This window comes from Pyrgilauda ruficollis, unplaced genomic scaffold (assembly GCF_017590135.1).
Source record: "Pyrgilauda ruficollis isolate IOZ18807 unplaced genomic scaffold, ASM1759013v1 scaffold375, whole genome shotgun sequence".
In the NCBI taxonomy this organism is placed as follows: domain Eukaryota; kingdom Metazoa; phylum Chordata; class Aves; order Passeriformes; family Passeridae; genus Pyrgilauda; species Pyrgilauda ruficollis.
This window is the reverse complement of record NW_024525212.1, coordinates 65,774-81,002: the sequence shown is the minus strand read 5'-3', so window position 1 is coordinate 81,002 and position 15,229 is coordinate 65,774. Positions and strand designations below refer to the sequence as shown.

At 42.6% G+C, this 15,229-nt stretch overlaps 1 long non-coding RNA gene across 2 annotated transcripts; it reads left to right on the top strand.

Moving 5' to 3' along the window:
• The first annotated feature begins 2,071 nt into the window (after positions 1–2,071).
• Positions 2,072–6,556, top strand: LOC121358142. 2 transcript variants are annotated; one of them, XR_005955840.1, is made up of 4 exons: positions 2,072–2,163; positions 2,561–2,635; positions 6,017–6,103; positions 6,229–6,556. It is a non-coding gene; the product is annotated as an uncharacterized LOC121358142 (long non-coding RNA). The 2 variants fall into 2 exon arrangements; XR_005955839.1 differs by lacking the exons at positions 2,072–2,163; positions 2,561–2,635 and adding exons at positions 5,271–5,325; positions 5,446–5,488.
• The last annotated feature ends 8,673 nt before the right edge of the window (positions 6,557–15,229 follow it).

Sequence of the window (15,229 nt, the reverse complement as noted above, 5' to 3'; positions counted from 1 at the left end):
TACCAGTAGGTCTCATCAGAGAGATCAGCTTCAAGCTGGAGGCCCAAGGCAGTGTTGGGGACTGGGCAGGAAGGTGAGCACCCCCCCAACTTTGTGGAAATCGAGATGAGGGGTAAGCACTGGCAGGGATTGCAAGGAAACTCTGCCAGGGATTGCCTATCTGCTCCCCTCTAGGTGGAGAGAGCCTGAACAGACCATGGGTGCAACGAGGCAGCGGCCCACTGTCCCACTTACCTCTGTCCATTGGTCATGTGAAGAAAGCACAGACACCTGCGGTGATGCCCCAGGGTGGGTGCTGGTGTAGGGCACAAAGACATCAGTTGAGCTGTGGCCGTGCCTTTTGCCTCACCATTTAGGCTGTTGATATCAGGGCAAGGCTCCTTCAGCTCTATTCTCAGGGCCCATCAGGCTCCTGTCAGTCACAGGGAGCTCCCAGGCAGCAGCTGAGCAGGCCCCGGTGCCAGGGGATGGCAGCCTGGAGCCATCAAGGGGACCCTGCTGTGGGCCCTGCTCCACTGCAGACCAGCAGGGAGATCTCCCTGAAACCTGGGTGCTTTAAACCTGCTGAAACTGCCTGGCCCATCTCATGGAGGCCTGGGTGCTTCAAACCTGCTGAAACTGCCTGGCCCATCTCATTGAGGCCTGGGTGCTTTAAACTTGCTGAAACTGCTTGGCCCATCTCCCTGAAACCTGGGTGCTTCAAAACAGCTAAAACTGCTGGGCCCACCTCACTGAAACCTGGGTGCTTCAAAACTCTTGAAAATACCTGGTCCATCTCATTGAGGCTTGGGTCTTTCAAACCTGCTGAAACTGCCTGGCCCATCTCACTGAAACCTGGGTGCCGAAACTGCTTGGCCTACCTGTTAGGAGCAAATCAGAGGAGTTAAATTCCAGCCAGGTAGACCATCCAGTTTCATGTGTTCCCCACTGGGACACAACAGAGAACAGGTGGGATGGGTCAAAGAACAGCTGGAAATATTTGGGTCATCAATGCTGGAAGAAAAGACCTTGAGCTGACAGGAGCAGGCACCGCTCAGGGCACAGGGCCTCACCTGCACTGGGCACTCTGCCCAGAAAGGGAACCACGGAGGTGCTTGCGAGCGTGTGGCTGATAAAAGGACAAGGCGCAGTGCCAGTGGCCCTGCCACTTCCACTGCACACCCTGTGGAGCAGCCCAGGGAGAGTGACTGCTCTCAGGGTTGTATTTATTTGAAAGTGAGTGCTTGATGCTTCCCTCTTTTTGCAATGTTGAGGCTTATAAAAGAAGAGGGCAAGGCTTCCTGCTGATTCAGTGCTCCTATGCTACTCTTCTAGGTTTGTTTTCTTATTATAAACCTAGCCTTTTATCTGGTCTTAGCTGGACTGGAAGACATGCAATAACAGCTACTGAAGGTATTTTGGCAGTGTCTCAGGTACCTAGTGAATGACAAGCATGTTTGGAAAGCTCCACGGTCTGCCTGGCTTCTAAGTCACAAATACTACAATTTCTCACGCATTTTAAACCTAGTAATTAACCAGTCAGTGTTGACAGGTAGGAAGCTTGTTGGAAAGTATATCAGTCAAAGAAGAAACAAGAAAAATCTTTCAAAATAAGTGGGATTCTAGAAGGCAAGGTGTCCTACTTTTATGTCCTTTTGAGTAAAGTGTGAGTTACTAAGCCAAATTCAGTCATGTTTAGAAACTGTTCCCAAAGGTATCAGTGCAGATGGAGAAGACATCTAAAGAGCATTTGGCTTATAAAAGACACAAATGTAGTCCGGAAGAGCTCTTTTCTATTTAACAGTAATTCTGAGTTACAGAAACAACTCAAGAACAAATGCTTCATTAAATTCTCAAGCTCTTTGTCTTCTTCTAGACATTCTCAAACATTTTGTCACACCTTCTCAAAGAGTCAGAAGTGGAAAGCTTGATAATATAATTACTGAATGCATAGTAAAATTTCCATCAGAGGCGTTTGGAGACACCAGGAAGGACAGTGTATATTTATTCTCACTATGGTATTACTGTTCACTCTCAGATGACTTGTCTTATTAACATAAGCCAAATGGGTCACTGGCTGCCTGTCTGAGATGGAATGTCTGGCATGAGAGATTCTGTCCATGGAGCTAAATCAACAGGGAAATGCAAGGCCAGTTACCTTCCCTCTGATGCACAGAGCTTAAGGTAGGTGCAAAGACTGCAGTTTGAGCTCCTGTGGCATCCAGCTGCTTCCTGACATCCTCAGCAATCTGGCATACTCTGGAAAGGGCACATTTCTGAATGGCTCAGCCACTTACTGCTCCAAAACAAGGCTAAACTGAAAGCAGTTGGGTCCAGCCCAGGAGAAGTGGCAGGTAAAATTAGGATTAAAACCCACATCAGAAAAGTGTTCCTGCAGACTGTCCTCTATAGATGCTCTTTCTCTGAGAGCTCTGACCCCAGTGTCACCCTGCAGACAGCCCTTTGGCTTTTCTCCACACACACCTGCTCTTTCACAGGAGATTCTTACAGGTCTGCATGGTTTGTTCCTGCTGAACTCTTCATGGTTGCCCTCAGTCCTTTTTGTTTTGTCTTCCCCCAGGTTTGGTTTGTATGCCCTTCATAAATCAGTGTCCGTGCTAAGAATCTGGTGATGACAGAGAAAAACCTTTCCTTGGTAAGCATGTCCTCTTGTGCCCAAAATCTTTTGGTTCCCAGTGTCTTCTTGACTGGATGTGTCCCTGTGTGGCATGAGAACACATTACATAGGTTTGTGTCTCAGTTTTGTGAAATGAAGAATTGTCAGATGATGATGGCTTTGGTACTTTGCCAGTTGCTTTGTTCCATTGGTTATGTTCACAATCTAACCCTGAAACTATTAGAGTGGCTAATTCTGTGACTATAGAGGTAAATTTGTTAAAAGAAACTTGTTAAAGAAGAACTAAGCTACTGGACAATCTGAAAATGCTCAGCTTTGTTTTGCTTCTTGGGGAATGAAATTACACACTCCTGAAGATTTGCCAAAGTCTAGAGACATTCGTGTCATGCACCTGCTCCTGTCAAAAATGGTGTTGAATTTCTTGTGTGATTTACTAACATGTCATGACTAATGGACTGCTGCTGATCCAGCATGAACTCCTGCTGCAGAGCATGAACTGTGTTGTTAACAACCAGTGTTTGCAGGAAGTCCTTCTCCCCTGCACTCTGATGCATACACTTTAAATGCATCAGATTGTATTATTCCTTCTCTCCAGGGTGTTTTTCTGTTCTTTCATTTCGTAACTGTTTGATCTAGATGGATCATTTTAATTCTTATCTCTGATGATTATGCAAAAAGTAGAAAAAATATTTAGGGGCACACTGCTATTATAATGTGGCACTGTGTGTGCAAGGGAACAGGCTGGGACTCTCAGCTGTGGCAGAGAATCTCATGGCCAAAGGAAGAACTGTGTACAGGAAAACATGGCAGGGACTGGATGTTTTCCTGTGGATTGTTGCTGAGATTTACCATTTCCATTCCCACAGAATGGACAAAGGTTTGTCCCCTATCAATGTGGGACCTTGCTGTGCCAGGAAACCAGCCTGTTCATGGTTATTCTTTTGGTGTCTTGATCATTACATAATTATTTTTACCGTGCTAGGATCAACAATAACAACAACAACAAATCCTAAAAAGATATTTTTGTTACAATGTTGAAATGATCTGACTCCATGGGAATTTGAAGAACAGTTTAAATACTTACACAGCTAGAGAGTGAAGGGCTGTGATTTGTATGCTGGTCTACTTCCAGGGAAGGGGTCCCCTACCCTGAAATGAAGTGCTATTATTGAATATTTTGCTAGTCATGATAGCCAGCAATTTATAATTGTAGTTAAAGACAAGAGATACAGCTCGTGTGAGCCTGGGAACTGGTTATCAAGCACCCTCTCTTGAGGACAGTGTTCTGTAAGGATATCAGTGGTTGTCTAATAAGGAATGAGGAGGCTGTCCTTCCTGAACCTAGAATGCCTTCCCAAGGTGTCAGATTGAGCCTTAAACCCTTCAGATAAAAATCCAGTTTTAATTGTTTATATTAGTCTTTCTGCAGGAAAACCATGAATTGTGCAAGGGTATGCAGTCCCTGATATAAGAGTAAAAGCTAACATGATATTTTGCCTTCCTGAATTCAGCATCTGACAGCTTAAAATTTCTGAAACAAGTTTGTTGCACTGTTGTGGTCCCTCAAAGGTGATTTGCATTAATGTTCTTCATGTTTTGACTTTCTTGTTGGGAAAAAAATTTTAACAGAGAAACAGTGCTGTGTTCCAGTGATCAAAACAAATGCCCACATTCTTTTAACACCTTCATTAGCATTCTAGATGCTGGAACAGAGTGCACACACAGCAAATATGCTGATGATACAGAACTGGGAGGTGTGGGTGATACACCACATAGCTGTGCTGTTATTCAGAGGGATCTTGGCAAGTTGAGAAAGAGGTTGACATAAGTTCAGTAAATGAAAACTGACCTGGGGAGCAATAACCCCATGTACCAGCACAGGTCTGGGGATGACTGGCTGGAAAGCAGAAAAAGACCTGGTAGACACAAAGCCAACAGCATCCTGGGTTTCATGATGAAAAGTGTTCCGAGGTTTTGCATAAGATTATAGAAACAAGTTCAACACAGTGAAGGGTTATTGGGCACTAGTGATAATATTTGGTATCTGGATACCAGTCTGGTGTCCACCAGAGGGACTGAAAGTGATTGGAGCCATCCCACAGTCTTCATAATACCATAGAAGGAAGAACAGAATGCGAATACTTTAATTTATATGCTGCTCTTGTGGCTTCCCTAAAAAAAATTGCATTTAAAGTGTAGAAAAGTTTGAAGTCTCTGTCTATTGGCTGAAGGGCAAACAGACTTTGTAACTAGCCATTGTCCATTCACTTTACTTTTGATGATGTCACAAAAGATATGAAAGGGATGATACATATTTATTTTAAAGCAATCATAACATGTTTTAAATCAGATGTTTTTATTTCTTTCTTAATAAATGATTATTTTACAGTGCTTTGCACAAACTACTGATATTGTGGATTTTTTTTAATAGAGAAAAACCTGCAAAGTTAAAAAATTAAAAGTACTAGTTGGCTTTTCTGTTATAAATGGTACATTTGGGCAACACAAAATTCCCACACATTGCACTGTGCTGAACTTCACTGCACACTCTGTGACTTACAGAGGATTATCGGGATCAAAATGGAATATTAATAGCGGTGAAATGGAAAATTAATTTCTCCTCACTTTGTGATTTGTTGCCATACATGGAGGACAGGCATCATTTTGCAGTGACACGCTATTCCTGGAGTCAGCCTGCCTGTCAGCTGGTAAGTGCTGATGTAAAGGTAACTGATCTTGGGAAAAACATGGATCCATAATAGGCATAAATATACACCTCTGAGAGAAAGCTTAAAATAGATGCATCTGATACCTTGTTTTTATTGCAGAGACTTCCAAGTCCATGATAACCTTGATGTGAAAGAGTGACAGGTATTTCTTAGAACATAAGAGCTCCATTCCCTTTCCTGTCGTCAGAGATGGATGAACACAGGATCCCTGTTCCACAGAAACTATTTTTCTTGAGTGACTTTATTTCCTTAAGGCTAACTAGAGAAAGTGCTTTACTCTGAATAATCTAATGCCCAAAATCCCCAATATTACAATCAATTTGATTGGCATGTAATTTAAGGCTTGATACTGGCAATTTTTTTTCACTCTGGGGGATGTTCACCATTTGCACATGCTGCTCATTCAAAATAAAGAGGAATTATGAATAAATATTATTTAGGCAGTGATAAGTAGAGGTTTGCAATCTTTAAAGGCAAATGTATAATTTCAAAAGAAAGAGCAAAGATGAATCTCTGGGAAATGTCTGAAGAAAAGGTCTACCAGCTTTGGGTATATTCTGTGTTTTTCCACCCAATTTCATCCTCATTGCCCAGTACCTCAATGACTGTCTCTTTAGGCCATGGGTAACAGATCAATTTCCCAAATCTCTGCTTTTTCCTGGCATTGCAGGAGGGGCAGGCAGGTTGTGTCTTCACACACCACAAGTGCTTGTGAGCTGGAATGACCAAAGATGCAGCGGAAAACATCAAAGGAAGGGTAAGAAGAGGTACTGGTGGTGACTGGGAGGACAGAAAGCATTTAGGACACTCCTGAGAGAATATGTGCTCACTGGGCACTGCAGGATGAGCTGTTTTACAAGCAGGTGACTCTTGTAAATACAGATTGAGTGTGACCTTCATGCAAGCAACTGTGAAGCATAGAGCAGTGAGATCATGGTCCTTCTCACGAGGCCAGCCTGACCCCTGAAGAGGCACATCCTATGCAGGAACACTGTGAGTTTTGGGCGGCTTGGAAAACACTTCCAGTCAGTTTCTGTCAAGTTACTGAAAAGATCTATTTGAGAAGAAAGAAATATTTCTTTCTGAACAAGGTGGTCATTAGAGTTAGTACTGAGCAGTAAACACCTTCTCCCACTGCTTCAAAACAGCTTTCCTTTTACTCACCTCTCTACTGATTTTTGTTTTCTCCTGCCTCCTGGTCCATCCTGCATGTCTCTGTCTCCCTGTCTCTCTTGTTCCACCCCATCAGAATTATTAAAAAGTTCATGAGAATGGATGAACTCCTTTATGATGAGAGACTTGAAAAGATTGGCTTGAATGATGATGGGTCATACTTGCTGAGTGATTGAAACTGATACAAGATGGATTTATTTATATAACTCCGTTGAGGAGAAAAAAAAAAAAAAAAACAAGGAGGAAAAAAAAGCTGAAGTAAAATATTAGAGCAAAATGAATGAATGCAAAGAGTCCATTTGCTAATTCATTTTGAAAATTAGAGGAATGTTTCTGATCCTAAAACACCTATATATCCATATTTTGAGAACTTTAGAGGTAAACAAATTTTATAAAAATTAAAATCTGGAAGATGCCATAAAATTCTGGTCACTGCAGTGGTGAGCACTATATCAGAAATTTTTTCCATCCCACTTTTGGTTTTCACTATGACTTGGCAATAATTTGTGACCTGATGAGATTACAGAATTGACTGTAAGTTAGATTGATTGTTACAGGCAGACTGGGGAGGTGACTGTTTCTGTGTTTCTATCCTTCTTATTTCCAAATGACAGCAGTCTTGCTTTTAATGTAAGGCTTCTTTTTTGTTCCAGATAGACTTCCAGGAGTTCCAATGTTCTTCTGCTCAAGAAGTTTTGGCTTTGTCATGCATACCAAATGAATGACAGGGATATTTATCAAGCTTCTCTAGCCAGGCAGATGTGTAAAGCACAAACTATAGTCTTAGATAGACAAATGATATACCAAAATGCCCACTCATGAATAGCAGTCTGCAAATCACAAAAATCATTTAACAAAAGCCTTCATGACATGCCAAACATTTCTCACCATTAGGGAGAGAATTGTCTGTGGGAGAACCATGTGCCTTGTAAATACTGAATTTATAACAAGGGCTGGGAATTTTACACTGACTGTTGTGACTCTATATCTGTTCTTCTGCAATGACTGATGGGATGGCCTCTTTCCAGAGTTAATGTTCATCATTATATTACATCACATAATTTATTTTTTTTTTTACTTTGCTTCTCCTGGTCTATGTTGTTAGCAGGAGATTAGTTCTCCCTGTGCTCTCTGGCATGCACCTCCCTTCTCTTGTGGATGAGCTGCTCACTGGAGGTTATACAATACCATGCTAGGAAAGGGTTCATTCGTGCCACATTGTACTCCTGACACTAGCAGGGGAATCACATTCTTCCTGCACATGCCACTTTGTTGGCCTGCATCAGAAGAGCCCTGGATGCTCTGCATAAAACAAAATCCAAACTTCCTTGTTATGCAGATAATCCACTGTCTACTGGCTGCCATGCCACGGGTTCTTCCCAAACAATCCAAGAAGCCATTGCATGTGTGGATTGTTTCCTGGGCATGTTAACAAGTCTTTTGCCAGGACTGCTCTGTCAGGACTGCCACATGGACATCTCAGCTGAGGACATCAGGGAGCTGCTGCTCTGGCAGGAACTACATTAAGCCCAGCACCTTCCTCTGAGCTAAATGCAAGTCACCATCAACAGCCCTGTTTCCCCACAGCTTTGAGGAGACCCATACCAGGTGACCAGAAATTTTCTCTGAGGGGGAAAATTGTCAGATTGACACAGGGTCAGTGATTCTTTCATAGTTTGGAGAGGGTGAGTTACTTCAGCTGCACTGCACTGACTTCCAACTCCTCTCTGGCCCAGTTTTCCCTTCCTTCTATCCCTGTCCCTCAGGAGATGACGATGCTGCTCTGACTCAGGGCTGACTGAGCCATGCTGACTGTGGTAGGCAGGTTCCAGGCTCTCCCACTCCTCCCTGTTCAGTGGGTCTGAGATGACAGCAGAAGAGGATGACAGCACCCCTACTCACTAAGCCCTACTCCCAGAATTTTGGGGAAATGCTTGGTTGAGCATCAATTGAGGGAGGACAGGAAGTGTCAAAGCACAGAGCATATTGTTGTGTGAAATCTTCCACAGGAAAATTCAGGAAATTCCTTGACAACTTTGCTGCACTAGTGCCTACTACATTTTTTGATACTGGAGATGGGGGTGGGGGCAGTGGGGGGGATAGCACAGAGAAGCTCATGTAGACATTTCTTAGCATATCTGTGATGTGCCCAACATATTCCCTAAGGAGCCACACAGGAGATGTCTGTCCAAGGGAATTCTGTGGAAACCAGTGAAGGGGGATATTTCTGTCACCTCATTCCTCCTGCCAAAAAATAAAAGGTGTTCTCCACAACTACATGGAAAAGCAGCACTGGAAAAATCTGTTTTCCAGGAATTTTTTCAGTACAGCAGCCTGTGAAGGTTTTCACCCCTTCTGTGCATTCATGCAGAAATTTCTTCTCAAGAAGAGTTCAAGCTCTGAACTGCCACTGCAGGATTGACACAGAAAGAAAATATGGGAGTAACGTAAACAGTGTGCAGGCAAATGTGGATGTACTTTCATTTTTTCATTAATTTACATTTCAGTTTCTGAAATTGGAAGACCCCCACATTTTAGCACAATTTATGCTGTCCTGAATTGTATAAATCTTGGTGTTCTTTTTATAGGAACAGATTATAAACTCTGTGCAGCTGACAGAGACAAATGCCACACTTACTCCCTGGAGAATTCTAATCTCCCCCTCAAATTTTAAGATGTCAGTGAAAAACAATCCTCCTGTTTCTGAAACCCAACCCCAAGGAGCAATGATACTACCATCCATAAAAATAACTGGTCTGGGATCCTTAGGGATGTATCGCTGTCAGAATTGTTCAGGCCAAGACAGGGCAGATGTCCACATCATAAATCTGGAAAGGTTATGGTTCATGTGTGGCAGAAAATAGAGGAGAGAACGTTCATGGCCCAAACAGTACCTCCCCAATGAGAAGAACCGTCCTTTGGAGACCATTTAGTGTCACATATTCCTCAAAACACTTGTAATTAATCTACACAGCTCATCACCACCAATGCAGTGGCTACTGAAGGTTTCCATTCATTCAAAAATCTGCCAGACAAATCCATGAGAGGAAAACCAGGTGCAGACTCCTGATCCCACACAGAACAAAGACAGCAGGACTGGGATGTGCCTGAGCCAGGAGCACTTGAGGAATGGGGAAGTGTTAAGGAAAAGCCTCAGCACATTTGCCTGTCTCATCATTCCTGTGTTTTTCAGCCTCAGAAAGCTGCTGCAGCCAGGGCCAGCTGGGGCATCTTCTTGCCTGGGCAAAGCAGCTCGTGCCGTGCCCGGTGATTCTGGCTCCAGGCTGATGTGGGTTTCAAACTTGGCAAGGAAAGTTTGCAAAGTGCATGAGACAGAGCCTGGGGAGACACCATGCTGTAGGATGGATTTGTAAGGATCTAAAGCACCTGAAAGCAAGTGTGTGGCTCACTAGTGCCCCTTGGGTGCTGGCCAAGGCCCAAGAGCTTTAAATTGAACTCTTCCAAGCTCCTCCCTTAAGGGAGTTTGCTCCCCTGTGGTCTCACAAACTCCCCTTTACCCCTTGAGTTACTAATTTCTGAATGTGTAATGTAGGAATAGCACAGAATATTTCAACAGAGCCACCCGTGTGCTCCCTAACAGTTTCCAAAGTACAGCACTGGTACACTCCACATCACTGTGCCTGTTTGGGAAACCCACAGAACACGTGATTTTTGCTAATGCTCTCAGCTCTTATTTTCAGTCACTCTTTGCTGCTGTGCTCTCATCTTACCTCTGAACTAATGGAGGATTGTTTTATTTACTGCAGTGTTACACAGCCTATGTGGATCAAATATTAAGTTACCATCTCATTTGTCAAGACAGCAACAAACAATCCTGGTTTTCATGCTATAATGCAGATTTTCCAGCAGTCACAGCTAACTTGGTACACCAGTGACTGGGTATAGATGCAAGGGATTTAATGAGTAGTACAGGCTTCTCCCACGAGGCTTGTGCTGTTCCCTATTTCTCAGAAGAGTTATTGCAAGAACTCTGCCAATTAAAAAAGTGACATCATACCTCCTGTTGCTCTTTCATCCTGGGACTTCCTATTAGTTTCTTTAATTAGAGCTTTTTTGCTGGCCTTGAGCTGACTGAATACTGATGCCAAATATATGTTTTAAGGCTGAAGAACTGGCAAGTTGCTAGACCAGTGAAAAGCACAGGTATTATCTTCTATTCTCCCTTCCCATTGCCTTTTTAATCCTCCTACATTGCAGATCAGGAAAGATATCTTGACCTGAAATGTTGTCAGCAGGACAGGACTACACCTACACCAAACCTTCATCACCTATAATCCAGACAACCAACTGAGCCAGCAATGGGCAGCAGTGCCACTCACACCCACGTGCTGGGGGATCCCTCAGGGGCCCTTTCTCCACCTGCAGAGAGTTTGTAAACTCTGTCTGCTCTTCCTCAGTGTGACTTGTCTCCCGTGGCAGAGCAGCAGCTGGTTAGAACCAGGATTGTCATTTGATTAAGGTAACAAGCAGCCAGCAGCTGACAGGAAAGGCTCCAGCAGGCAACTCAGTGCACCCATTTTCAAGCCAGAATGCATCTATTACTTAGCCTTTTAATGCTTTTTGGATGATGGAGGTGCATGATTCCCTTATGCTGAGACACTCTTCCCTAAATATTCACAATATCTCCTATCCCATTTTCTTGGCTACAGGATACAGGAGCCCAGATGAGAGATTTCTTGTCTGTGACACACCTGCTTTCATACTGTGTCTCTCTTTAAAGGCTTCATTTTATTAATACTTACAGGAAATAGCGACATATGTAAAGACAGGTTTTTGCTCTCTACTTGTTAGAGCTTGAATCTCCAGCTGGGAAAGGCTTTGGGCTTGGTTGCCACCATGAATAATTCCTGCCTTGTCTAGCTGGGACTACAGTAGCTCAAGAATAGTGTTGGGCATGGCTATCCATGGAGTCTGTTTTCTTATCCCTTAACTCCAGCTTCCATTAGATAGGTAAGAGTGTCACTGACATGTTAAGCACCAGGACTCTCCTTGTTCACTGAGGCATAGGATTGCTACCACAGCTATAAGCAGAAGAAATCCGAATGCAAAGGCAACAAAAAGGAAATCGGAATGAGCTGGGAGTTCCACACCCATGGATGTACACCAACTATTGCATTTGCAATGTTTGAGAAGAGTCTGAATGCATCTGAATCACCAAAACTGGCCTTTGGAAGGAGGAAAACTCCATTAACTGCAATAAGCTTGATCTGACAAGCCCTATTCATTCAAAGCTGCAGACAGATTAAATCTCTGTCACTGGTATCCCTTAACTCATTGCAAAGGTGCAATCTGTGACTCACTCACAGGGCTCTGATGGGGATTTTGAAAGATAAGACTCCTTGTGAGCCACAGAGATATTGCTCTCATTAACAACTGCCAGCCAGCTACTAATTAGCTGCTGATTGAACAGTTGAGACAGTTCACACAATTTTCAAAGGTTACACCCACCCATTTGTCCATCCCATCCTCAGCTTCCAAATGAGATGCCTGCAAGATACACTGTGAAAACACTTTACACAGCCTCAGGGTGTTCAGCAAGGTATTTAATATAATTTGTTATTTCCACCTCTATCTCCTCATCCACACACTCAAGTTTCTAGTTTGTGAGCTGAATGGTGCCAAGATAAAAACATGGATGGGGGCTCAGGGGGTGTCCTAAAGGGATACAGACTGGAAATGTTGAGATTCCTCCACTTTCCCACTTGACTCTGCTGCCTTGCTGTAATTCCTGCTCCTGAATTCACAGCCAGTCCCAGAACACGGGCAGAGGAAGCCATGGTTAAGAGCTGGCAAAGGGTGAGGCAGCTGCCCCGTCTTCCTCTCAAGAAGGATCTGTTTTCAGCACAATAAAATCCTCCCTCTTCCATGGGAATTTCAGCACTGCAGATCCTTGCCCCCTCCTTGCTACTGTGCAGTAGCTGTAGTCTGGACTCCAGCCTCTAGCTGGAGTCTACCCTCAATCTGCCTCTTCTCTTTTGACTCCCCTATGTTTTGCATCCAGCTGCAGTGGAGCCCAGCCCTGAAGAGATGGAACCATTGGCAGAAAGTTAATAGAGGCAAAATCTATTTCAATTCCCTTTTTTCATCAAGGTGTTGTTGCTTTTTCCAGCAGGTCCTTCCTTTCCCAAGGACAGATACTGCTGTTGCTCCTCCAAACCCTTCCAGAGTAACACTGCAGCTCCACTAGTAAATTAAACATGTCCAGGAACTTAGGCCAATTGGCATGGAACTGTTTGTGCTTATAGAAGTAAACTATTTCTGTATCAAGCATGGTGAGGCTGGATGCAGACTGTATTGGGAAGGGTCCCAGAAAATGCCAGCTGTCCAGTTATGCCTTTAAATCAGTTTAGGAGATGAGTTCTTGGCACAGGTCAAAAGCTTGACAAGAAATTTGCTAATGATTTATCAGTATAAGTGATTGGCTTCCCCTGTCTGCAGATGTTCCCTGGCACGAGGCAGTGTTCTAGGAAAGGCAGCATGAAATGGACTTTTCTCCAGTAGGACAAGGGGTAACAGATTTAAACTGAAAAAAGAATTATATATTAGACATTAGAGAGAAATTCTTCCCTCTGAGGGTGGGGAGGCCCTGGCAGAGGTTGCTCAGAGAAGCTGTGGCTGTCTCTGGATTCCTTGGCAGATTCCTCCCAAGGCCAGGTTGGAGGGGGCTTGCAGCAGCCTGGGACAGTGGAAGCTGTCCCTGCCCATGGCTATTTCAGGCTCTTTCCAAATGAATCCATTCTATAATTGATTCTCTAATTTCACTGCAGGAAATTAAAGAAGTGCTATCAGTATTGGTAGTTTCAATGACACAAAAACTTTGGATATCCACTGATTCTCTGTGATGTTCTTCTCACATTTCTCTCCATCTTTGACCTCTATAAACATAGTCCAAATTACTTTTTCTTTCCCACTTTGTCTTGAAACTTCAATGTAATGTTTAGTTTATTTGCCTTGATATTATTCATTGAGACTACTTCCTGAAATTCCTAACCTGTGAACAAGGAGCTGAGATAGAAAAAAACCCAAAACCAAAACCAACACACCAGTATTTTGTCAAAGATTACTTAAGAGGTTTTCAGGTCATTGTTTCCATATATTTTAGTTTAACTTTTTCCGCTAAATTACTCATAAGTATTTCTTACCTGTGCTTCCATTGTCTTTGTGTGTTTTCCTAGTTCAAAGCACTACTGACAATACTGATTAAGTCCCTGAAAAACCTTTGCTAATTTATAAATCTTCTCTTGGAAGATGTATGCAAATCTGTGTTAATATTATTGGTTGTATCATCTGCCAAACTTCTGACATGTATCCAAGTCATTCATGGCACCGTGCTATTTTGGAATGATTTTATCAATATCTTTTCAAGCAAGATGTGTAAATCACCTACATTTTTCATCTAGTTTCTCTTCCTTGATACTTGCTGCTTTTTTAGTCAAAATTTCAAAAACTGTCAACATTTTTCAGTTGGCCTGTAGCTCTTTCTTCCAATGAACAAGGTGTTTTACAGAAGTGTACTAAAATATCAGCTAAAGAATTTGTATAATTCTTTTGTATAATCTTATTTAAGTGAGGTAGAAGACAACAGTCAAATTAAAAAATAAATATTTTAATATATTTATTTTTATTTTTACAGCATACCAAATTTAATGTCAGCAAGGGACTTCCTCTAGAACAGAAAATTTACTGTGGGATGCCACCAGGAACTGTCAGCTGGGATTTGTTAGATCAAGATGACCAGATTTGCGAGGACTAATGACAGTCCAGCAAAACAACTAAGACATTGAAATGTCTTTTTATCTTGAAAGTTTTTCTAGTAGTTTGCAATGCAATTATGTGGTAGTTAGAAACACTCAGAGTAATGCCTTTTCCCTCTATCATGCTTAGAGTGAACAGATATTTATGCTGCCTGCCCATATCTTTTGTTTTCGTGCTTTGTTGAAGGTTATAGGGAACTGATGATGACTTTAGCACCTCTCAATCACACAGTGTCAAATAAGATAAATCTGGACACATGAATTCAGCTTTTCATTCCAACTATTTAATTATGCTGTTACTTTGTTCTCGTATTGAAACCATCATTATTTAAATCTCATTCCATAATGAAATACATCTAGTTATAGATTGTCAGAGTTTAATCAGTCCTTGAGTTCATCATATAGTTGAATGTTTCCTACAAGACACGGGGCTGAAGTGCTCCCAAGCTATTAGTTAAGCTGTCTCTAAATTATCACCTGCTTTTGAAAGAAATAGAACTTCCCATTCCTGGTGAGATGCTGGCATTGCAGGAGCATGTTTACAGCACTAACTACTGAGACGGCACGGTTCCTGTCATATGATACATCTTTGGGACTATGACTCTCCTTGCTACTCAGGTGGAGAGAGCATGACAGAACACCATTAAGATACTTCTAATTCTCCACTCAGCCCTCAATTTTCTGAATTAACTCAAATGTAAGACCACATTCTTCAATACACATAGTACTGCCCCAGCTATGCTTGTCAAAATTACCTGGTGTTGAGTAGGACCAGAGCTAGACCAGGAATAAATGTTAACAGAACTGAAGAATTTCAGTTTTGTTAACATATCTTCTTGAGATCATCCCCACTACCTTGAATCCTGGATCTTGTGAAGCAAATACTGCAGCACTGCAAACTTCTGCTGTGCTAGCTCAGCATGATGTTATTTCCC